The 22,226-nt window shown below is 34.3% G+C and overlaps 1 long non-coding RNA gene across 4 annotated transcripts in view; it reads right to left on the reverse strand.

The window, feature by feature from the left end:
- LOC145687811 (uncharacterized) overlaps positions 1-22,226 on the reverse strand; it is a 59,251-nt gene that overhangs the window by 17,603 nt on the left and 19,422 nt on the right. For all 4 annotated transcript variants that reach the window (XR_014131778.1, XR_014131780.1, XR_014131777.1 and 1 more), the window contains exons 3-4: positions 12,888-13,075; positions 2,869-3,023 (exon numbers count right to left, since the gene is read on the reverse strand). This is a non-coding gene — a long non-coding RNA (uncharacterized LOC145687811). The remainder of the gene's footprint in view (positions 1-2,868; positions 3,024-12,887; positions 13,076-22,226) is intronic.

Here is a 22,226-nt window from a genome sequence, read left to right on the forward strand (position 1 = left end):
TCTGGATGGTGCAGACAGCTGCGACCGACAATGCCAAAATGCTTCAAGCAATTTGGCAGGAAATCGAATGCACTTGTGAAGTAAATTTGAAGATATACTTTTGTTCATGGAGGTATAGAACATTATTATTACAAATATAGTTTGTTCACAATTAACGCTTCCTTTTGTATAACTAATTTATAGACACGCGATATATATATATGTATGTATGTATGTATGTATGACTACAGTGCAATTACATATAAATATCAGCAAAGATAATTCGTTATACGACACAATACTATTACACATACTGCAAACATTTATTAACACAAAAAATTCCAACAAAATATAATATAATTACATTTTCCTGGCTAACTCAGGAAATAGACAAACTTAGTTCTTTGTTCACATAATAAATAAGATTCAAACATTCAACACAATTGCCATTTAAATTTCATCAGTACTGCACGCGTTAAACTTAACGTTTTAAAAGTGGTCAAGCGCGGGAAATCCAATTATAATTAAAACTAGATGAACATGATAAGCACTTTTTTTTTTGAGAGTAGTAATGTATGAGTTAATATCGGACGCAGCTCGAAATCTTTCCCAGGACAAAGGTACAAAGGTGAAGACTATAATAAAGTGTTTTAAACAGACACAACGAATACCTAAAAAATAATACAATAAATTACTGGAATTTATTAATTTCAACCATTCCTTTGGGTCCTGTTTGAGATAACTCAAAATATATTTTTTTTTTACCTGTGTGTTTCTAAATTTTAATTTCATCCGGAAGATCTAAATGCAGTTGTGCTCGAAATATATTAACTGGTAAATTTGTTGCACTTAACTTCATGATACCTGAAGTCAGGTAATGCGCATCAATATCTCTGACATTCCGAAATAACAGTTTTTCTTCGTCCGACAGTGACGTGCTTTTCTCACATGGTCGTATTTATTATATATTTTGTTTTCTGGTAGAAGATAATTTAAGTTAGTTTATAGAATTCACTCAAGTTTTTTGGTATAAACTTAGTAGCATCTAAAAACCAACATTTTCTACGAACTTAAATAGTTCGTTACTGAACTTTCTGTCTGTTCGATTTTTTTTTTTTTTTTTTTTTTTTTTTTTCAATTTTGAGCCCTAGAGGATAAATAACTATCTGATAGAAGTGATGGAATTTTTCGCGTCATTCTTACCGTTGCCGAGATATTGGCCAAAAAATGGCCGATTTCCGGAGGTTTAAGAAGCCATATCTCGGGAACCGTAAGTCATAGAGAGATGATATTTTGTGAATTTTTGCGAGAAAGAGAAGAAGGTGCAGATAGAAAGATTTATTTTACATGTAGGAACAATCACAGTTATTCTTCCATCTCTATTCTTTTTAAGTTCGTTCTAGCAATGCTCATGAAGCATTCTCAACTGGTAACTCAAGACTTTATCGTTTTAGAACGCACTGTATTTTGTAAAATCCTTACTTGAGTGTCTTTTTTACTTTCCAGTGACGATAGGAGAGAAGAAAGTATGGTTATAGTGACAAAATAACCGAATTCGAGATTTCTACATACATGTTTCGTGACCTCTATATGCCGAAAAAGTGACTTTTGGATGTCTGTCTCGATGTAAATGTGTTCAATCACCTAGAAACCATACCATTCAACGTACTGAGGCCAAATTTTAAACTTTAGGTTTTTATAAGATCTTCCAGGGGCATTTTTTGAATTTTCTTCCTACTCTAAAAAATAAGGGTAATTTGCTCAAATTTGAAAGATCAAAATTCGCGATTTTCTCTAAAACGGCTCTAACGATTTCATTCATATTTCATAAAACTAGCAACTAAGGTATAAATCATTTTTCTAAGAAGAATCTCGAAGGGGTAGTTTAATCTTAAGGGTTAGTTCTTTCTACACGATCTTTCTCAGAAACGACCCACGCAATTTTGTTCATATTTCATAAATGCTTCATTAATAACTGACAATACGGCACAACTCGATTGTTCTGACAAAATCTACACGGAGTAGTTGACTCTTAGATCTGAGTCCTTTTCGGACAATCTTCTCAAAGATAGCTTGGGTAATTTCGTTTATTTTTCATGAGGGAAATCCATTCACAGCCTTACAATATGTTATATCGTCTTTTTTAATACATGTTAAAAGATTCAAAAGAGGTACTTTACTCTTGGCAATGGGTTTTCTGTTTTTTTTTTTTTTTTTTTTTTTTTTTTATGTGAGAAACTGTTTAGTTTATTTTGCTCTTATTTCATAAATAAATATTTCATTAAAATTCTCTAATAAATCATAAATTATTTTGTATGAATAAGTCCACAATGGATAATTTACCCCTGGGTTATTTTTATTCTTATTATTTCTTGAGAATTTTCTAAACTACTCCGTTTATTTTCTTATTTTACATCTAAATGTTCAGTACCAATCCTAGAATAAAGCATAAATCATTTTGCATAAAACAAATTCACACGGGATAGTTTGCAATTAGGAGTGAGTTTGCTTCGATACAAAGGATACTGAAAATGCCCATTATGAGTTTGTTCATATTTCGTAAATAAAGGTTTTTGTAAAGATTGCATTAACAGATAGACAAAGAAAATTGAATAAAAGGGAGTAAGTAGTCAATTTTTGTGTAACAGGGAACTTCACGGAGCATAAAGTTGAGTGTAATAAATTTAAATATGTGTTTCTTACGTTCTTTAAATAACTATATTGATTGTGTAGTTTAAAAAAAGTTAAGGAAAAATTCTACCGTTTTTTTAACACTTTTAAGTTCGGAACAATATTATTTGTTAAGACACGATAATTCACAAGGAACTTTTTTTTTTTTTTTTTTTTTTTCTCATGGTTCTTCGAGTGTTCACAGATTTCAGGACTTACCACGAAAGTCTATGCAGACAATGTGTTAGTAGCAGCTACTTCTTCAGAAGGTGAATCGTTTTCTTTCCATCATCACCTTGAATTTGTTTATCCTTTCGGAAGAAAATTCGTGCACTACCTAGGCTGTAGTATAGCAGGTCAAATTACTTGTAAATCTAAAGAATAAAAAAAGAGAAATTAACTTTCACAATCCACTTAATAAGAAAGCAAATAAATAAACAAACTTGCGGAAGGTCGCCTATAATCCACACTTTTACGTTTACATTCGCGCAATCTTCACAGTACCAATCAGAACACCTATAGTGTAGAATTGTTTACAACAGTACAATTTGTTAAAAACGACTTCATGAGGAGTTTTTAAACCGAAGTAAATTTTTATATACTGCGTTATGCGTTCGCGATATGGTGTGGTGTTCTTAAAGTGTGTGGTGTTCTAAAGACAGTGGTGTTCTTACTCCATAAAAATTTTTCGTCAGTTACTTCACTGAATAATTTAAAAATATTCTGTATACATATAAAAAGTTATCTTCTGTATTTTGCGAACTTTCACACTGAATGTTTCATCTCCGATTAACGTTTCACGGATCCGTTCCAAGTATTTCTTTCTACAGTGTGTCCATAAAGTCTGGGTACATAGGGAATTCTAATATTTTTTTTTTTTTTTTTTTTTTTTCAAATTGAATGATGACTCTGTCTAAAGGAGAACAAGTCAAGTTGGTACTCTTAAGTGGATGAGAAGGATGGTCGTATCGCAAAATTGCGGAAGAATTTAACCTTCGACACCCTCATCGTCAAACTATTTGTTTTGTTGCTGTCGGAAATTAATCACCAAGTTTAAAGAAACAGGCAGTGTGTTGGACAAACCCTGTTCCGGACGACCAAAGACTTCAGACGAAATAAAAGAGGCTGTCTTGGCTAAGGTTTATGCTAGCCCAAAGAAATCGCTTCGTCGGACATCCACGGAGTTGGGTGTTCCAAGGTCAGCTATCCACAAAATCTTCAGAGAGAAGAAGTTTCATCCGTACAAGTTACAGATATTGCATCACTTGCATGAAGATGACCCCGATAGACGCATGCAGTTAAATTGGGTGAAAACGTCAATTTCACTAAAGACTGTGTATTGTTCAGTGATGAAGCTTGTTTTATGTCAATCGTGAAGTGAACAGACAAAATCTTTGATACTGGTCTCTAGGCAATCCAAATTGGATGAGTCCATCCAAACAGCAGGGCTGCCAAAAACTGACGGTGGTGTGTGGTTTGTGGAAAGCTCATGTGCTAGGACCTTTTTTCTTTGATGAACATATAACGAGTGAGACTTATCTGAACATGCTGAGAGACAAATTGATGCCTCAAATTGAGCGTTTGGGTGAAGAACTTCCAGACTGGTTTCAGCAGGATGAGACCCCTACCGATTTTCCTCACTGGATTGGGAGAAGAGGACATATGGAGTGGTCCCCCCGTTCGCCAGACCTTTCTCCCCTTGATTTCTTTTTTCTGGGGTATGCTGAAAGAGAAAGTTTACTCGATGAAGATTAGAAATTTAAACCACCTGACAGAACGCATTACCAGTCAGTGTGTTGAAATCGACGGCAATTCAGACCTATTCCATCGAGTTCATCTTAATCTTGCAAAGCGCATCAAATTATGCATCGAATAGCATGGAAATCATGTTGAAATTATTATTCATTAACATTAAATTGACTGGAATGTGTTTTTTCTCATGTACCCAGACTTTATGGACACCCTATATTCCTTGTTCCGAACTGCAATTCGTTATTTGTTTATTTTATTCATTTTTCAAAAATGTGACTGTCAAAAACCAAATTTGATAATCGGTAACTTGGAAACCAAAGATCTACATAGGAAGATATTTCACGTAATATTAAGCAGAATGAAGTTTACTCCCTGCAAAATTCGGGCCAAGATCAAGTAAGTTCTGTAGATCACGTATAATATATACTGTCCTTGTGATATATTTAGAAATGAAAAATCAAATTAAGGACGTCAAAGCGACAAGGAATTATTAAGGTAAAGCGTGAAAAGTTTAATATTCAGCCGTTTATCAAACTGTTGCTGAGAAACACAATTATGGCAAACTTTAGTTTGTGAACTTCGAATCGTGTACCTTTCAATGTTGTTTTGATAGTCTGTTTCGTACGATTTTCTGTTACATCAACATTTCTTGTTACTATTTTTAACTGGTAAAAATGAGTTAAAAAAAATATTTAATTAAAGGGCCATCATTTTTTTTTTTTGTTTACTAAAGGAAAAAGATGATAAATGATAATATATGACAACAACAAAATTAGTGAAATAAAACGATACTGTGAATAAACGGGAATGTTCCGAGAAAACTAACTTATATTTTGGCGCAGAGCTAAGCGTCTAATTACTTAGACACAAGGCATTCTTTTTTAACTGGTCGATTTATCTCTATGACTATCCGATTTACCGCTAGTGCCAACAAGTACGGATAACTGGCGTTCTACAGTTTTACACACACTAAACTTGATATGAAAATTCATGTTTTATTTCCATATTTCTTGCGTTCAGTTGCTCTACTGGTGACGTTTATTTGCTTGGGTTGTTGATAAAATGTAACAAGACGGTAGCATACTGTACATGAAAAAAAAAAAAAAAAAAAAAAAAAAAAAAAAACAGCATCAATTCACGAATCATTAACGTTATTTCTACGATGCAGGAAAAGCTGACTAAAATATATATAATTCTAATAGCAGCGTGATTTCTTAAGGTACGCGCACTGAGGATGATGACGATTGGTTGTTGAACGTTTGCAAGGATAGGATTGTTCATAACTAGGCTTTTCTGCAGGATTTTAAAAATGTGGGGAGTAGCGGGTGCTGAAGTAACTCCTAAGATGTACTCACCATGCCAGACTATCCCACATTCAAGTTCAGGTCATATTTTAATTTGAGTTCAAAGTAAGTTTCAGAAGTTGAGGAAACAAATTAAATATACAGTTTGTAAAACACACTTACTTTCAATTCAAGATAAGTTTCAAGTGATGGGAAAACAAAACTTAAAAAATACAGTTTGTATTTTATTAAAGAAAATAAGAACTTTAGGAAAGATAAAAAAAAAAAAAAAAACATCAAAAGATTGCGATCTGGGCTAATCATTAGGTTTTGGATCAGGGACCACACAATTTTTAAACGGCACCTAAGTCTTTTTTACGGAATAAGCACATCGTACTGAGTTAAGTGATAGCTTAGTTTCGACTACATTATATGTAGTTCTCTAGATATAAAACGTACAAGAAAATTTTTGATTGACATATATTGGGATCTTCTGACGTATTTTTGGATCAAATTTTGATATACGTGAAAAAAGATGAACACCACAGCCACTTCTTCTGTTTCCTGAAAAATTCTGGAATTACCAGTCTTTGGTATTAACCCATGAGTTACAAAATTCATCTTCACTTTAGAATTCAGGTAATCAACTATTCTGTCGGATTACACTGATCTGCAAATTTTCAATTTTTTTCTGTTGTTTTAAAATAAAATGGTGTATCCGAATCGATTTTTTCTGTATATTACGGAAATGACCTTCAAAGTTGTGTATCACGTCAGATTTCTTCACAAATCACGAAAATGTCGAAATTAAAAAAAAAAAAAAAAAAAAAAAACCGTAGACGCCTGCCAGGGAATTCATATATTGACGTTGTTACCCCTGGCGCCTCTTCTAATTGTTGCAGAGACATCAACGACTCCTTGTTGGAAATCTAATAGAACAAGTAATGCAACGAGATATGTTTGGTGCATCTGAGCTCCCATTCGTAGAAGAAGAAGAAAAAAGAAAGTCGAAATATTTGTAAAAAAAATGTCATTTTTTGAATTTCCGGCCACGCTGGCAACACTGTTAGTTATTCTACGTTGGTAAAAAAATTAATACGAGTTCCTTACATAGTTATACCAGCCATATAGATAAATGAAAGCCGTAGCTACAACAGGAAGCGAGGCAAAAAATCAAAGTGCAACCACCGTTTATAAAATTTTTTGGTTCGTAAACATTCACGTTGTTACCCTGGCGCCTCCTAATTGTCACAGAGACATGATCGACACCTTGTTGGAAAGGTAATAGAACAGGAAATCCAACGAGAGATGTTTAGTAACCCTGGCTCCCGTTCGTAGAAGAAAAGAAAGAAGAAAGTCAAAAAAGTTTTAAAATATGTTAACTTTTTTAAATTTCCGGCCACGCTGGCAACACTGTTAGTAATCCTACGCTGGTAAAAAAATCAAAAGTACTTACCCAGGATGAATTTAATGATTTGGTTCGTGACCTTAATTTATCTAAAGACGCAGCAGAATTGTTAGAATCGCGACTTCATGAAAACAATTTATTGGGTCCGAATAAGAGATTCTCCTGGTACAGACACCGAGAGGCAGAATTAGTTCCACTTTTTGCAGAAGAAAATGGTTTGGTATATTGTCGAGACATTCTGGCAGTCATGGAATTCTACAACATCAATTGCAATTCAGGAGAATGGAGGCTGTTCATAGATTCCAGCAAATCCAGCTTAAAAGGTGTTTTATTACACAACACTAACGTCCATCCGTCCATTCCAATAGCTCATTTAGTGACTATGAAAGAGACATACGAAAGCCTTCAATTTCTGGTGGAAAAGGTGCAGTACAAGCGTTACGAGTGGTGTGTGTGTGTAGGGTTTTCAAAGTCATTGGAATATTGCTAGGCCAACAAGCAGACTACACAAAATATACTTGCTTTTTGTGTGAGTGAGACTCCAGAGCAAGAACTGAACATTGGGTTCGAAAGCAGTGACCATTCAGGAATACTTTCTTATCTGGCAAAAAGAACATTGTTTCACTTCCATTGGTTGATCCCTCTAAAATACTGTTGCCACCGTTACATATAAAACTAGGTTTAATGAAACAATGCATGACATCTTTAAGCAGAGATAGTAAATGCTTTCAGTACTTTGCCAGTAAATTTCCATCTATCACGTCAGAAAAAAATCAAAGCTGGAATTTTTACAGGCCCACAAATCCGAAAATTGATGGGGGACAAAACATTTGAGGGAAGTATGAGTGAGGGAGAATTACAAGCATGGGCTGCGTTCAGAAATGTGGTACAAAACTTTTTGGGGAACAAGAAGGCTGCAAATTACAGTGTTTTAATCAAAGAGATGTTGGAATCTTTTAAACTGCTTGGCTGCAACATGAGCGTCAAAGTTCATTTTCTTCATGCTCATCTCAATTACTTTCCTGACAATCTTGGTGATTTTACGGGAGAACATGGCGAGCGTTTCTATCAGGACATTAAAGTGATGGAAAAACGATACCAAGGAAGGTGGACTGTCCATATGATGGCTGACTATTGCTGGATGTTAAAAAGAGACTGTACGGAAGAACACCAAAGAGGAAGCCCTGTGACGAATGTTAGGTATGTATGTTTTAAACTATGCACTTATGTTTATCTTCTTTTTCTCTTTCTTCTTACTGTTCTTCTATGACTATTAGACTATGGGTGCGAAGCATACCTCGTTGCATTCCCTGCTTTATGACCTTTCCAACCAAGATGTCATTCATATCTCTGTGACAATTAGGAATGGGGGAGATGACAGGGTTGCCATACATACAAACCAAATTATAAATTTTATAAAGGTGATTCCACTTCGTTTTGTTTCTCCCTTCCTATTGTAGCTACAGCTTTCATTTTCTATATGGTTGGTATTACTATGTAAAGCACTTACATTATTATTATTATTTTTTTTTTTTTTTGATCAGCGTGGGATTACTAACAGTGTTGTCAGCGGACCGGAAATTCATTTTTTTTACAAATAATTCGAATTCCTTCTTCTTCTACAAATGGGAGCTTAGGGGTACCAAACATACCTCGTTGGATTTACTGCTCTATTACCTTTCCAACAAGGTGTCGATCATGTCTCTATGACAATTAGGAGGCGCCAGAGGTAACAACGTGAATGTTTACGAACCAAAAAATTTTATACACGGTGGTGCACTTTGATTTTTTTCCTCGCTTCCTATTGTAGCTATGGATTTCATTTTTCTATATGGTTGATATGACTATGTAAGGAACTCGTATTAATTTTTTTTATCAACGTAGAATAATTAACAGTGTTGCCAGCGTGGTCGAAAATTCAAAAAATGACATTTTTTCAAATATTTCGACTTTCTTCTTCTTCTCCTTCTTCTTCTACGAATGGGAGCACAGATGCACCAAACATAGCTCGTTACATTACTTGTTCTATTAGCTTTCCAACAAGGGGTCGTTCATGTTTCTGCGACGATTAGGAGAGGCACCAGGGATGACAACGTCAAGATATGAATTCGCTGCAAGCGTCTACAGGTTAAAAAATACTTTTTTTTTTTCAAATTTTGACATTTTCGTGATTTGTGAAAAATCCTGACGTGATACATAATTTTGAAGGTCATTTTCGTAATCAGCAGAAAAAATCGATTCCGATACACCTCTTCACTTGAAAATAATAAAACCTTGCATATCAGTGTTATAGATGACAATTTTAAACACAAAAACATGAATCTATCAATCTGTGCGTGGGTCTCCTCGGGGTTCTCCCGTTTCCTTTCACTTTCTTCATTTCTCATCATCACCGTCTCCTGTAGCCTAGTGGCATAATCGTGGGACGTAAAACTCAAAGATTTCATGAATCACATCACCCCTAAACGGGAGGAAGATTTGTCAGTATTTTGTTTGGAAAGTAGCGCTTATTTTGAGTCTACGGAATACACTGATCTCGTTTCAAAAGAATCTACACCATGATCACATTGCTGTGAAAAGTATGGTTAACGTAGCTCAAACCGTCTTCAATATAAGTGGCTTCAAAGAAACTGTAAGTGGAAGTCTAAGAGCTTTGTTCTCTAAACTCAATACAATGAAATTAGAAAAGAAAATTAGAAGTTCTTTGCGCTGTTGACATTTGTACTTCAAACACTATACTTTTTTTTTTTTTTAATTGAGTCCTCACCTATGAAGTGTTAACCTGGTTGGTTACCAACCCGGAAGTCCCAGGTTCGAATTTCGTGACCGTTTCCACTGACTAAAGTTTATTGGGCCTCTCTTCAGCTCCATGAGACAAATACAAGGATGGTAGGTACATTTTAATATACATATAAGCACTGAAGGATTTCTTTTTTATCTTCCATTTTTATTGTTTTCCGTTTTAAATGACATTCCAACTCTCCCTCGAGCAATCCTTAATAATAACTATATATATATATATATATATATATATATATATATATATATATATATAGATTGATAGATAGATAGATATAGATATATAGATATGTGTGTGTGTCTCATCAGCTTTTTGCATAGAAAAGAAAGATCTAGAGTCACCAAACCTGGTACACTCATGTCCAAAATGATTGTCGCATATCTATAACTGTCTTTTTGTAAGAATATAATTTGATAATGATTTTGCAGGGTACTGATAGTATGTGTATAATCGGTAGATGTATATTTGTGGTAAATTTTATAGGAAAAGAATTATAAATACGGAAATTAGAATGAGTAAAACAAAATGTTGCTAAATGGACAATAGTTGTATTGTTCTTATTTTCTGCTCTTTTGACATGAAATTTACCCCATATGTCTTTGCTGATTATACACATACTAACATTGTAAGAACTATCGGGCGAATTCGTTATCAAATTATATTAATATAACGACATATTTATAGACATGCGACAATAATTTTGGACATGAGTGTACATAGATATTTTCGAGCAAGGTGAAAATGTGTATACATTTTTGGCTGTTTTCTAAAACGCCTGACCTGTACGCAACCAGCATTACGCTTTGGCGTTGCAGGCTTGCATAACAGCAGAGAAGAGACAATGGATAATGGAATAGTTGTGGAAACATTCCTCTTCATCTTATTTATCCGAGCTCTGAATTAACCCTCGCACTACCTAGGTATTTTTTGTAACACGGACTAGCACCGGGGGGGAGGGGGTCATTTTGTGCCTACCTGTTAAGATTAAATATATCTAGCAAGGGAAACAAATTAGAAACTCTCACAAAAATCAACAGGGACTGAAGTGAACAGTGCACCGGATAACAGTTATTTATTATAGTGCCATCTAGGAGTGTGATACATCCTACCAACAGGGGGTTACTTTGCGCCCACCAAATTAAAATATCAAATTTATGAGACACATTAATGTTCAATTTGAGCCACTGTAAGCTAAACACGTTGACCAATGACATATTTTCTTACAATTTTAACCTAACGATTCGAAGAGTAATTACAAAAAAATATACTGTTGCGGGCACAAAGTACCTCTCATTTGAAGTCCGAGGGTTAAGACCGGGCAACGACGGGTGCTTGCAGCTAGCACAAATAAATAAATAAATAAATAATGCACAATATATTAATCTCACTAAAAGTGTCCCCGTAGGAAATATTTTTGTCCCCTTCCTCCTTAACTTCATCGTCAATAATGATTGGTTGATTGGTCTGGAGTTTAGCATCCTGTTCAGCACCGAAGCTACATGAAACGTGGACCAACAACTTAAACCCATGAGCTTCCACCGGGAATCGAACCCGAGTCTCTGGCGCCAAGGGCACTGACACTAACTATAGAGGCACGAAGGAGTTCATCTTCCATAGTGAGTTTGTACCAATACAATTCGATATTTTTTCCACGAGACGTATTTCCAAATTCCCAACACATTCCATTCTCTCCCTTTCCAATGGGTGATATTTGCTTTGGCAACATTTCTGAATATGCATCTCCTGATAAGTGGTCACGTACGTTTTCTAGATTACGTCAAAGCGTTGGGACAGACGATTTCTTTTCTGGTGCTACCCTGATTTTTTTTTTTTTTTTTTTTTTTTTTTGCTGACATTAAAACTGTATCAATAATTCCACTTTTAGATTTCTGTAATCCTTGAATTTTCTTTAGAGTTTCAAGCTTTCGATTCTTGGTCACGGGGGTTAAAAACAGGAGGAAAAAGAATACAAATATCAAGGAACAAAAAGGAACGGACTTACCAAGGGAAGAGCTGTATTGTACAAAGAAAAAAAGGTTGTCCTGTGCGTCAGCGATCTCCAAATGAGATGAAGCGAACTAAAATATGGCCGAGTCAATCTGTGCCCCTTTCCTGTTCATTGTTGGAAGGTTGCCAACTCATGATGTTACTTTTAGTATCATGCCAATGCTGTGAAAATTTTGTAATTAACCCCTCCCATTCATCACTCAACCAACCTCTATCTATATTTCATTTTGTTTTTTTTAAATGAATATATAAAATTTCAAGAAACAGTCTCTCTACTTCATTTCTAGCTCCAAATACATTTTTTTAATCTTCTACTCTGTGTTGTGTTTCTTTTAAATGTTTCGATAAACCTGACACCGGATTTTCCGCTTTTGAATCTCTGCGTTCCTTTACTGGAACTTTTAAATTTCTTTTCGTTTTGCCTATATAACTCTCTTGACAACTGCATTTTATTTCGTAAATACCCGATTTTTCACTGGGCCCTGTCTAATAACTCTTAAACTGTGTGAAGTTATTTTCTAAAATTTTCGGGGATTTTAAAGCTGAAGGGAAATCATATTCTGTATAGATTCTATTTAATATAGTTGTCAATTACGGAAAAATAGGTAATCCAATCCATTTTTTATCCTTTATATCGGTTTCAGGTTTATGGGAACTTAAATTCATTTTAACCTGATTATACCAATTATTTAATAATGAAGCTGGGTACCCGTTCAAACTATCCTTTTAAACAACTCATTCTTCTTTCAAACTTACTCTATCAATAAGTTTAAAAGAAGATGCAAATAAAAAGAAGTAATAATACGAATTCATCTAAAAGAAAAATATATATATATATATTGCAGGTAGGAAGATCTTGCCCTTTTTCCAAAAGACTACTGTTATGCAAAAAATCATAAACATCTACAGGTTTGTCTTGTGATGAATGAACAAACAGATGGTATTTCATATTTATTTACGTTGGTAAACATCATGTTATACTACTAACCTGTAAGTAATATGTCTGTGTTTCCATGGGAAGATTTTTTTTTTTTTTTTTTTTAAGTAGTTCTGTCTATTACTCTTGGCTATTTGCTGCGTCATTTAGTCAATTAACTTCAGCTCGTGTGGCAGGTGGGCCAAAAGAAGCTGCTCAGGAAACTATACAACATTCTCCACTAGTGTCACTGTTGGAATCTGAAATACGTCAGGAATGTTTTAGTAAGCGAAAGATTTTTGGTTTATATATTACTAAGAAAAGGTTTGATCACATTTAGAAATCCACAACACAATCAATAAACAATAAATAAATAGATAAATAAACGAAATTGGTTAATATATCCAATAATAACCTAATTGAGATATAGCTTCAAATTGATACAAACACGATATACGGCATCTTTGGTAGCAACAGAGATGGGAGCTGCTATATTGAGTATACATCACCCAGATCAACGTGCTGCATCTGTCCTTTTATTGGCAACAACGCTAGAGAGCAAGCTCCACAGATTCAGAGAGCATGATATTTTGTCCAGTTCAATATCTATCTAACTTTGTATGGAATGGTCAATTGCTGTTCAACTGCATTCATTAGCAGTCGTTTCGAACCACTAAGGTAATTTCGTCCCACCTAAAAGTTTATTAAATACAATATTTAAAGCGAACAAATGGAAAATTTTCTACGAAATGAAACGAAAGATCTATTATTTATTTTAAACTATATTAGTTTTACTCATATGATAATTTTTTATAGTAATATTGAACAACAAAATACAATATAAAAGTACCCAGATCTTAGGTGGGATCATAATGCATGAAGTTCCTATCTTGGTAAAGAATCAGGTCAACCCAGGTATGAGCAAAAAATTGAAATTTTTCAGCTTAACGTTCCACGCTTATGTCCATTAGGCTAAGGGAGATGGATAATGGAAGAATTGGTGGAAGGAAAGGGACTACCCAACAAAATTCAGGAGCACAATATTGACAATCCATAAACTACATTGACCACGGGTCGAACCAAGCACTCCATATACCAGGTGAGCGTTCTACCACTGACGTACCGTTCCCCCATTGGTAGGAAGGCAATAGTCTTCTGAGAGCCAGATGTATCCTAGTTAACGATCTTAATTTTCGATTAGGGTACTGAGATCGAAGGCATAATTTTCCCATCATACTAAAAAGGGGGGTCGGCCCACAGGAGGAACTCTGAGGTTACTCATTATCTCATATTCGCCTTCTATTTAATCATATTATAAACTGTTTATTGCTTTGATAATTCTAAAGTATTTTGTAAAAAATAAGAAAATTAGTTGCTCCGAAACTGTTCTTCAATAAAAGCTGAATGTTTTATTTCCTGATGTCTGTCAAAGGATGCTTTGTGTCAGACTGCTTTATGGGAAGAGATTCGACTGACGTGTACAAATGAAGATCTTTATGATGAAGTCTTACCTAATCAGATTTTTATACCACCTAATCCTAATTCTCAGTTTTATATATAGACTAGTCTTTGAATAGCTGGGGACTCCGCCCCTAAACCCCCGCTTTTGTTCGGCCTTTACCCTTGCATGTCTTATGTATCAGCAGTAGTAGTAGGGACCCCGTTATATCTAGTCGAGTCAGCAAAAATTTTTGTGACGTCATAGGTCAAAGGTCAATGACCTTGGCCCGGGGTCAATGACCTAGGGGTACCTAGGACCACCCCCTCTAAATTTTGGCAGGGGTACCTTGGCCCACCCCCTAAATTTTGGCAGGGGTACATAGGACCACCCCCCTTAAATTTTGGAAATTGCCAAATCTAAAAATTCGGTATGGTAGCCTAGGACCATAGTATGTACCTCTATCAGTATTGGGTGTCTATGTCGTTCCCTTTCATGGGTAAAAAATTGCCAAAAATTCAAATTTCGGGGGTTTTTGACCTAATTTATCCCCTTTGATGAGGTGTTATTACCCTATATAGTTATATGGGCGTATACAGGGGTCCATTACCTTTCATAACATATGGGTATATTAATGCACCCGTTGAAAAATTTGGGAGGGGTACCTTGGCCCACCCCTTAAATTTTGGAAATTGCCCAATTTCAACATGCGGTATCATAGTACAGGACCCTAATATGTATCATGATAAATTTGGGTGGTCTACCTCGTTTCCTTCTAGGGGTACAAAATTGCCAAAAATATAAACGTAAGCAATACGTTGTACCACGTGTTTGGTTTTTCGACCTAATTTATCTCCTTGGATGAGGTCCTATTACCTTATATGATTATATGGTCATGTATAGGGGTCCATTACCTATCATAAGACATGGGTATATTAATGCACCCCTTGAAATTTGGGAGGGGTACCTTGGCCCACCCCTTAAATTTTGGAAATTGACCAATTTCAACATTGGGTATTATAGTATAGGACCCTAATATGCATTATGATAAATTTGGGTGGTCTACCTCATTCCCTTCTAGGGGTACAAAATTGCCAAAATATAAACGTAAGCAATACGTTATACCACGTGTTTGGTTTTCGGCCTAATTTATGTGCTTGGATGAGGTCCTATTACCTTATATAGTTATATGATCATGTATAGGGGTTTATTACCTATCATAAGACATAGGTACATTTGTGCACCCCCGGGAGGGGTACAATGGTCCACCCCTTAAATTTTGGAAATTGACCAATTTAAACATTTGGTATTATAGTACAAGACCCTAATATGTATTATGATAAATTTGGGTGGTCCACCTCGTTCCCTTCTAGGGGTACAAAATTGCCAAAAATATAAACGTAAGCAATACGTTATACCACGTGTTTGGTTTTTGGTCGATTTTATTCCCTTTGATGAGGTGTTATTACCTTATATGTTTACATGAGCGTATACAGGAGTCTATTACCTTTCATAAGACATGGGTATATTGATGCACCCCTTTAAATTTTTGGGAGGGGTACCTTGGCCCAACCCTTTAATTTTGGAAATTGCTTAATTTCAACATGTGGTGTCATAGTACTGGATACTAATATGTATCATGATAAATTTGGGTGGTCCACCTCGTTCCCTTTTAGGGGTACCAAATTGCCAAAATATAAACGTAAGCAATACGTTATACCACGTGTTTGATTTTTGACCTAATTTATCTCCTTGATGAGGTCCTATTACATCATATAGTTATATGGTCATGTATAGGGGTCCATTCCCTATCATAAGACATAGGTACATTGATGCACCCCGGGAGGGGTACAATGGCCCACCCCTTTAATTTGGAAATTGCTCAATTAAACATTTGGTATTACAGTATAAGACCCTAATATGGATCACTATAAATTTGGGTGGTCCACCTCGTTCCCTTTTAGGGGTACAAAATTGACAAAATATAAACGTAAGCATTACGTTGTACCACGTGTTTGGTTTTTGACCTAATTTATTCCTTTGGATGAGGTCCTATTACCTTATATGGTTATATGGTCATGTATATGGGTCCTCGCTATCATAGTACATGACCTCAATATGTATCATGATAAATTTGGGTGGTCCATCTTGTTCCCTTTCATGGGTAAAAATTGCTAAAATATAAACATAAGCAATATGTTGTACCATGTGTTTGGTTTTTGGCCCAATTTCTTCCCTTTGATGAGGTTTTATTACCTTATATGGTTATATGGTCATGTATATAGGTTCATTTCCTATCATAAGATATGGGTACATTGATGCATCCTTTAAAAATTTGGGAGGGGTATCTTGGCTCATCCACTCGGTTTTAGAAATTGTTTAATATAAGCATTTGGTATCATAGTACAGGTCTTCAATATGTACCACTATAAATTTGGATGGTCCACATCGTTCCCTTTTCATAGGTAAAGAACTACCAAAAATCAAATTTCGGAGGTTATTGACCCCTATTTAGCATGTTATATGGTTTATTACCTTTATATGTTTATGTTCCCTTTTAAATTTGGGAATTATCAAATAACAAAATTCGGTAAACGTTTTCTAAGACCCATTGTAGATGTTGATGTTCCTCTTATGGCCAAATATTCAAAATTTAAATGTTATTGACCGGCTTTATTATTGAATAAGTACAGGATTTATTACTTTTTTCATAAGACACAGGTGTATTTGTGTACCAATCTTAAATTTTTGGGAGGGGGTACATTTCTTATTGTCGTATCAATAATTGGTAATTGGATAGTATATCATTCATTGGGTAAATCATTGTCAAATATGAGTATGATCACGTGATCAGTTATTAACCTATGATGGGATTAGGAGTCCAGGACATTGGTACATTAAAACTTTGTAGTATAATTTAAGAATTGTCAAATGAAATTACGTCATTGGTTTTGATTATTCACGCCAAATATAAACGTAAGCAAGACGTTGTACCACGTGATTGTCCTTGATGAGGTAGTGTACAGGGATTCATTTCCTTTGTTGTGGTACTTCTTAAGTTTGAGTACACACACTTCTAGAAAACAGTTGGTTCTACTCAGGTAAACAATTGACGGACATTATTGACCTTATTGAACATATAATATGATTAACTCTAAGACTTAGGTATATCAGGAGAAGTATTCTTTAAATTTGGGAATGGTGATAAACAGAATTTTAACATAAGGCGCGAAATTAGAAACAATACATTGAACTTTAGTCACAGCTCATAGTCTAAGATCATTGGTGGTGATTGATTTGAAATCTGATAGCTATCCTTATTGAATCTTATGACTCATAGACGAAAGGCAATACATGCTACAACACTGGCAAAGTTATTGTTAATGCAATTTCATTGGTTGATCACTATCTTTCCTGCAATCTGATTGGTTGATCACTATCTTTCGTGCAATCTGATTGGTTGATGATTTTCAAATCTTTGCTGTATTCAGTTTTAAGTTTTGTTTAACATTTAAAAATCTTGGTTTCGTTCAACATTTTGCACTCACTGATAAATATGATCAAAACCGTTTATTTGTTAATCGAATAGTTAAAAACCGGATAAAGTTTGACGGTTAACCGTGAAACGTAAAATTTTTTTAGTTTGAAATTTTTTTGCTTGAAATTTTTTTGTTTGAAAAATTTTTTCGTTTCCAAATTTTTTTGTTTCAAAATTTTGTTTGAGATTTTTTCGTTTGAAATTTTTTGTTTGAAAATTTTTTCGTTTGAAATTTTTTGTTTGAAAATTTTTGTTCGAAAATTTTGTTGAAAAATTTTTGTTTAAAATTTTTCGTTTCCAAATTTTTTGTTTGAAATTTTTTGTTTCAAAATTTTGTTTGAAATTTTTTTCGCTTCAAAATTTTGTTTGAATTTTTTTTGGTTTGAAATTTTTTGTTTGAATTTTTTTTCGTTTCAAAATTTTGTTTCAAAGATTTTTGTTTGAAATTTTCTTTCAAAGTTTGAGTTGACATTTTTAAAAGTTTGTGCACTCGTTAGTAAAGAACCGGAACTGTTTAGAGCAAAAACCTTTGACAACATTGTGGTGCAATAGTACACGTCAGAACCTGGGGTTGTACTTGAAATGAAAAAACACAATTCATTGAAATGGATCATTTTATTACACTCCACATACATCCATACCAGATAGTGGTTCTGGATATTGTCGATACAATGTATTTTGAACTTCTTGCACTAGTTTGTCTTTAGCATATAATTTTAATTCCAGTTGAAGTCTTTTAAGGTCTAATGCAATATCAATTGGTGGAAACTCAATGTCCATTTGATCACAAATAAACTGTTTATCAATACAGGTATGCACTAGCCGGAACTGTTTAGAACAAAAACATCTGGCAACGTTGTGGTGCAATAGTACACGTCAGAACATGATAATGCAACGTCATCAGTTTTGCATTATATATAAGTATCGTTCGAGTTAGTATTCATGATAACGTCATCATGGCTACTTGTCTGCAGTTTCTAAACACACGTGATGTGATGAAATCATTTACCAAGATTACTGATTTACAACAGAATGTACCTTATAGAATCTTAGCTAGCCAAATGATCCCTACAAAGTTTGGATTAAGAATCGTAGTGAAGCTTGAAAATGATAAGAATATAATTTTACCAGCAAGATATTTACCCGTGGAACCATCAAAACAAGAAGAACTGCTGCGTTTCTTAAATACTGGATCTGTATCTTTATGTTACAAAGGATTCTTGGGTCGAAGTCATCAACTTGAATTTAGTACACAGCCAGATTCGTCAGCAATTGTGATGAAATCATGAATCAGCACATTTCTTTCCAATGACGTCAGCTGTAGTTGTATGAATGTGGTTGGTCGGCATGACGTCAGCAACTGTGATGAAATCATGAATTCAAACGTCAGCACATTCCTTACCAATGACGTCAGCAATAATTATAAACCAGCAAATACAGTGTCAGCTCATGAAATCATTTGAGCAAGTGCTTTTCAGGAGGAAAGATGTGTACTTCTAACGATAAAGAGTTCATCTTCGCAAGCTATTATCCAATAAATATATTTCAAACAAAACATGTGATGATTGGTATCAGTGCTAGAACATTTGAACCAGTAATTCGATTGGGCAAAGCAGAACAATTTGGTGTACAACTGACCTGTGAAGAATGGCAAATATTATGTTCACGAATCGACCAAATGAACGATTATTTTCATGATGAGCTAAATGTGACCATAGTCAAATCATTAGGCTCAAATCATGAAGTGGTGATGCGTACAGTCCTCGAAGAGAAGATGGTGTTGTTACGTAAAAAGAGTACATTTCATGTCCCTCGCAACATGGTGTATCTAACACAAACAGAATGGAACAAATTCATCAGCGTATTCCAGTGTGTGAAACATGCAGTGGAAGTGTGCAACAAAACTAGTATATTCCTGAAAAAGTACTATTTTGAAAAATGTGTTATGCATATTGTACAACATGTATCTAGATATTGTGATGGTTGTCAACATCGTTCGTGGGTGCATACATGTATTGATAAACAGTTTATTTGTGATCAAATGGACATTGAGTTTCCACCAATTGATATTGCATTAGACCTTAAAAGACTTCAACTGGAATTAAAATTATATGCTAAAGACAAACTAGTGCAAGAAGTTCAAAATACATTGTATCGACAATATCCAGAACCACTATCTGGTATGGATGTATGTGGAGTGTAATAAAATGATCCATTTCAATGAATTGTGTTTTTTCATTTCAAGTACAACCCTATGTTCTGACGTGTACTATTGCACCACAATGTTGCCAGAGGTTTTAGTTCTAACAGTTCCGGTTCTTTACTAACGAGTGCACAAACTTTTAAAAATGTCAAACCAAAGTTTCAAACAAAAAATTTCAAACAAAACTTTCGAAACAAAAAGAATTTAAACAAAAAAATTTGGAAACGAAAAATTTCAAAACAAAAAATTTCGAACAAAAAATTTTCAAACAAAATTTTGCAACAAAAAAATTTCAAACAAAAAAATTTTCAAACAAAAAATTTTGAAACAAATTTCAAACAAAATTCTGAAACAAAAAATTCAAACACAAATTTGAAACAAGAGTTTTCAAACAAAAACTTTCAAACAAAAAATTTTCAAACTAAAAAATTTTACGTTTCACGGTTAACCGTCAAACTTTATCCGGTTTTTAACTATTCGATTAACAAATAAACGGTTTTGATCATATTTATCAGTGAGTGCAAAATGTTGAACGAAACCAAGATTTTTAAATGTTAAACAAAACTTAAAACTGAATACAGCAAAGATTTGAAAATCATCAACCAATCAGATTGCACGAAAGATAGTGATCAACCAATCAGATTGCAGGAAAGATAGTGATCAACCAATGAAATTGCATTAACAATAACTTTGCCAGTGTTGTAGCATGTATTGCCTTTCGTCTATGAGTCATAAGATTCAATAAGGATAGCTATCAGATTTCAAATCAATCACCACCAATGATCTTAGACTATGAGCTGTGACTAAAGTTCAATGTATTGTTTCTAATTTCGCGCCTTATGTTAAAATTCTGTTTATCACCATTCCCAAATTTAAAGAATACTTCTCCTGATATACCTAAGTCTTAAAGTTAATCATATTATTATATGTTCAATAAGGTCAATAATGTCCGTCAATTGTTTACCTGAGTAGAACCAACTGTTTTCTAGAAGTGTGTGTACTCAAACTTAAGAAGTACCACAACAAAGGAAATGAATCCCTGTACACTACCTCATCAAGGACAATCACGTGGTACAACGTCTTGCTTACGTTTATATTTGGCGTGAATAATCAAAACCAATGACGTAATTTCATTTGACAATTCTTAAATTATACTACAAAGTTTTAATGTACCAATGTCCTGGACTCCTAATCCCATCATAGGTTAATAACTGATCACGTGATCATACTCATATTTGACAATGATTTACCCAATGAATGATATACTATCCAATTACCAATTATTGATACGACAATAAGAAATGTACCCCCTCCCAAAAATTTAAGATTGGTACACAAATACACCTGTGTCTTATGAAAAAAGTAATAAATCCTGTACTTATTCAATAATAAAGCCGGTCAATAACATTTAAATTTTGAATATTTGGCCATAAGAGGAACATCAACATCTACAATGGGTCTTAGAAAACGTTTACCGAATTTTGTTATTTGATAATTCCCAAATTTAAAAGGGAACATAAACATATAAAGGTAATAAACCATATAACATGCTAAATAGGGGTCAATAACCTCCGAAATTTGATTTTTGGTAGTTCTTTACCTATGAAAAGGGAACGATGTGGACCATCCAAATTTATAGTGGTACATATTGAAGACCTGTACTATGATACCAAATGCTTATATTAAACAATTTCTAAAACCGAGTGGATGAGCCAAGATACCCCTCCCAAATTTTTAAAGGATGCATCAATGTACCCATATCTTATGATAGGAAATGAACCTATATACATGACCATATAACCATATAAGGTAATAAAACCTCATCAAAGGGAAGAAATTGGGCCAAAAACCAAACACATGGTACAACATATTGCTTATGTTTATATTTTAGCAATTTTTACCCATGAAAGGGAACAAGATGGACCACCCAAATTTATCATGATACATATTGAGGTCATGTACTATGATAGCGAGGACCCATATACATGACCATATAACCATATAAGGTAATAGGACCTCATCCAAAGAAATAAATTAGGTCAAAAACCAAACACGTGGTACAACGTAATGCTTACGTTTATATTTTGTCAATTTTGTACCCCTAAAAGGGAACGAGGTGGACCACCCAAATTTATAGTGATCCATATTAGGGTCTTATACTGTAATACCAAATGTTTAATTGAGCAATTTCCAAATTAAAGGGGTGGGCCATTGTACCCCTCCCGGGGTGCA

The sequence above is a fragment of the Thermobia domestica genome, chromosome 6 (genome assembly GCF_964235325.1).
Source record: "Thermobia domestica chromosome 6, izTheDome1.hap1.1, whole genome shotgun sequence".
NCBI lineage: Eukaryota > Metazoa > Arthropoda > Insecta > Zygentoma > Lepismatidae > Thermobia > Thermobia domestica.